We start from the raw sequence: 4,780 nt of genomic DNA, 5'->3' as shown, positions 1-4,780 counted from the left end.
CGGCGATCCAAACATAACCCGGCTTCGATATACAAGAAGACTCGCCGTCCTGCTCCTTGACTACCGCTATCTGGTGGGTGACCGGTGGAGTTTTGATTTCTCCTTGATCGGTTTTAGGCCCGATCCAATCGTAATCTGTGGTGATTCCCAAAGCGGCGATACGATCTAGGAGCTCGTTTAAGGACGAAAACTCTGCCGGATCCATCTGTTTGGAGTGTTCGGAGTTGATGCGAAGGGGGTTTTCGATGGCCCGAGAGGTTATCGTCGGCTCAACGGCCGAACGGGTGATCATGGTAAAGTCGCCCAGCCGGAGAGTTTGTCCTGGGGCCAGGACTCCTCCGGAGGTGATGTTGTCTTTGAGGACAAGGCGAGCTATCGAACCTTTCGTCGACGTCACAGTGGAACTCGCAATGAAAGCACCAATGTCGGTGTCAAAACCGGCGGATCTCGGGTAGGGGGTCCCGAACTGTGCGTCTAGGATCGATGGTACCAGGAGACAGGGGACACGATGTTTACCCAGGTTCGGGCCCTCTCTATGGAGGTAATACCCTACTTCCTGCTTGATTGATCTTGATGAATATGAGTGTTACAAGAGTTGATCTACCATGAGATCGTAATGGCTAAACCCTAGAAGTCTAGCCTGTATGACTATGGTAATGAGTATCTCCTTTCCGGACTACAACCTCCGGTTTATATAGACACCGAGGGGATCTAGGGTTTACATAGAGTCGGTTACATAGGAACGAATCTTCATAGTTGATCGCCAAGCTTGCCTTCCACGCCAAGGAGAGTCCAATCCAGACACGGGTAGAGTCTTCGGCCTTCATGTCTTCACAGCCCACCAGTCCGGCCCATGGATAACGGCCCGGACGCCCGAGGACCCCTTAGTCCAGGACTCCCTCAGTGGGGCGTGCGAACGACAGGGTAGTGGCTTGCCTCGTGGATAAATGGATTCATGCACAGTACTATGGGGGGCCCAATTAGATGTCATGTCTACTTGACGCCCAATTAAATGGCTTTCACTGTCATGTCAAGCGTTCGGAAAATTACAGGTGATACAAAGCTTCCAAGAGCCCTTGGATCTGAGATCGAACAGTTGCATGGCGTGATTCTAGACCTATGGGTGAATATCCTATCCTGGAGGGTTATTCTGCAAATTTTCAGCAACTTAGCATGCGACCGTTCAATCTCAGATCCAAGGGCTGCCAGCAGCCCGTATCATGGTCGCGCCTACCACGACCGTCGCCTCGCTCGTGCGGTCGCGCCCTTGGAGATTTAACACGGTGTGTTAGGCTATCTGATGTTGGCATGTCATACATAGTCATCACCTAGTTACTCATACTACAACAAGGTTAGCTATAAGGTTGGCTATAAGAGTATTTTTTGTTTACTTCTCTCTATCTCTTTCTTCGTAGTATTTATTGCATTTGCCAGGGAGTGACCTCTTCCAATGAAATGGTGCTTAGATGAGGTGCTATGGGCATTAAATGGCTTAGCAACTCAAGTCCCCAGTGCATAGGTGCTTAGTTTTTTGTTGCTAAGTTTGGTTCATCTAGGTACACGCGCTTAGCACCGTTTCTTCCTGGGGTCACCAAACTAGTCTCTCTCTTCTTAAATAACTTGCCACATCAGACTTTATGCCTATGTGGCAGGCTTAGCACTTATAGGATCAAGTACAATAGTGGGCTATAAGCCCGCTTTACATGGCATTTTTGCATATGTGGGGGAAAGAGGCAAGGAAAAAGTGGAGGAGTGGGCTCAAAAGCAAGAGCCAGCCTCTACATGGTGGAGCATCGGGAGAGGCACCTGTATGGAGGTGGTCAGGAATCAGGAGACTCACGCCGGCCATTGCGCCGCAGTTAAAATGATAATGGCAAGTCAAATCACTGGGCCCCACCTGTCCAGCAGTAACTCGCTGTCAAATCACACATCCCTACGTTTGCAGCAGCCTACTCCCTCATCTTCTCGCGTCTCTATCGAACCGACTAGGCGGAACTGCCCCGCCTACCGCGTGGGAAAAGCCCCGCCCTTGACTTTTAAATAGTAGTGTATAATAATTTTGTATCCATGGATTGCGCCATGGAGCAAAGCCTCAAGAAAATGGCGGTGCACATTTACGGAGTACAATATACAACACGCCCGTCGCGTTCGCGTCGCACCCCAGACGGTCGGTCGGTCTGGCACGCCGCTCTCCGAATGGAACGCGCGTCATATTGCGTTTGCACACACAAGTGGGACCGCAATTAAGAACCGACCATAGGCACACTCCCCGGCCCCGCAAGTCGGGTGAGTTAATAGAAGAGAGAGACGAGCGATAGTACTAGAGAAGTGTTGTATAGACGTTGGTGCCTGGACGATCCCTGCATGACACGGAAGATCAGTTCGTCCAAGCATGTGACCAGACTCCAGGAGACACACCTGGATTGGCTATCATCTACATATCATGCAGGCTGTGTTGTACAGGGTGAGGGAGTCCTAGATTAAGGGGTCCTCGGGTGTCCGGCCCAAGTGACGTGGGCCGGACTGATGGGTTATGAAGATACAAGACCGAAGACTCTCACCCATGTCCGGATGGGACTCTCCTTGGCGTGGATGGCAAGCTTGGCATTCGGATATGAAGATTCCTTTCTCCGTAACCGACTTTGTATAACCCTAGTCCCCTCTGGTGGCTATATAAACTTTAGGGTTTAGTCCGTAGAGGCAATCATAATCATACAGGCTAGACTTCTAGGGTTTTAGCCATTACAATCTCGTGGTAGATCAACTCTTGTAATACTAATATTCCTCATGATCAATCAAGCAGGAAGTAGGGTATTACCTCCATAGAGAGGGCCCGAACCTGGGTAAACATCGTGTCCCCTGTCTCCTGTTACCATCGACCTTAGACGCACAGTTCGGGACCCCTACCCGAGATTCGCCGGTTTTGACACCGACATTGGTGCTTTCATTGAGAGTTCCGCTGTGACGTCGAAGACATGATTGATGGCTCGCCTTGTTATCAAGGACAGTATAACCTCCGGAGAAGCCCTAGCCTCAGGCCAAACCCTCCGGTTGGGCGGCTTTACCATGACCGCCCGTCCGGCCGTTAAACCGACAATGACTTCTCGGGTCATCAAAAATTGCCTCCGTGTGGACTCCGAATACTCCAAACAGATGGATCCGACAGAGCTGTCGTCTTTAAACGAACTCCTAGATTGCATCACCGCCTTGGGGGTCGCTACAGACTACGATCGGATAGGGCTTAAACCCGATCAGAGAGAAATCAAATCTCCACCGATCACCCGTCAGATAGAGGTAGTAGAGGAGCAAAACAACAACTCTCCCTCTATATTGAGGACGAACTATGTTCGGATTTCCGAGCTTGAAGAGCCGAACACCCGTCCGCGAAACGACATGCCCTGCCCTCCGAACTTGGAAGCGGACGGTCAACCTGGAAAACCGGTTGATATCCCGGAGCCCGAACTATTAAGCTCGAAAGTTTCTCAAACTCCGGATCCCAAATTGGGTCAGGGTTCGGATTTAAATCCACCCACCCACCCAGATATACGCGATCTCATGTACCTACGGCAGCAGTCTCAGGAAACAGTCCATCACTTTTGGGCCAGATTCCTCCTTGTCAAAAACAAGATTAAAGATTGCCACGACGAAGACACGATCTCAGTATTCTGCAATAATTGCACGGACGAAGGAATCCTCAATGCCATCAACCGCCGTCGTGTATCACACTTCGCTGGCTTGGTGACCATAGTACAGAAGTACTGCGTAACGGAAAGCGCCTGGAAAACTCAGGCAGCTCGCTGGGAACCACCGGTTTCTACTCAGCACCTCTTCTGGGCAAAAAGGACACACCCTCGCGGGGCGCCCGACCCAACAACAAAGAAATCTAAGCCCATTACGGGGCGCGGGACCGTTCTGGAGGGATGGCTCAATGGGCCATGCAAAATACACACAACACCGGATACCACACCAACACACAGCCTTAGAGCATGTTGGATACTCCCGCAAGTGGCCAAGAGCGGCGAGGGTATCCACACCAAAAATAGCCCAGAGAAACACCCCCCCGAAAGATGAAGACCTCATCGTATTGACACTCTTCGAGACCTTCGCTTCAAACAATCGGTGCAAAAGGGCCTTTCGCGACCTCGCCGAAGTCTGCCAAGTCGCAGCAATAAACCCCTGGAATGACACGGCCATAACCTTCAATGCCAGTGATGAACCAAAACTCAGGACAGTCCGGGCACCAGCCGCCTTGGTCCTCAATCCAACTGTGGACGGTTTTTGGCTCACCAAAGTGCTCATGGACGGCGGCAGCGCGCTAAACCTCATCTACGAGGATACACTCAACAAAATGGAAATAGAAAGGAGCCGCATCGAGCAAAGTAGCACGACCTTCCGAGGAATTATTCCCAGTCGGGAGGCGCGATGTGCGGGAAAAGTCACGCTCGACGTGGTATTCGGCACGCCGGAGAATTATCGGTCCGAAGAGGTAACCTTCCAAGTGGCGCCTTTGCACAGTGGATATCACGCCCTATTGGGGCGAGATGCATTTACATGCTTCCAAGCTATACCTCATTACGGTTATATGAAGCTCAAGATGCCCGGGCCCAATGGTATTATCACTCTTACCAGTGATCCGGACATAGCACTCCGCGCTGAAAACAAAACCGCATCCCTGGCCCTCGAGGCACTGTCTGAAGGCCTCGCGGCCGAAGAGTTAACCGCGCTATGCTCCACGGTAGATAGGGACGACGTAATCCTGGACAAACGACCCAAATCCACC

The sequence above is a fragment of the Triticum aestivum genome, chromosome 1D (genome assembly GCF_018294505.1).
Source record: "Triticum aestivum cultivar Chinese Spring chromosome 1D, IWGSC CS RefSeq v2.1, whole genome shotgun sequence".
In the NCBI taxonomy this organism is placed as follows: domain Eukaryota; kingdom Viridiplantae; phylum Streptophyta; class Magnoliopsida; order Poales; family Poaceae; genus Triticum; species Triticum aestivum.
The sequence above is the reverse complement of the archived record's forward strand: the minus strand, read 5'-3'. Positions refer to the sequence as shown.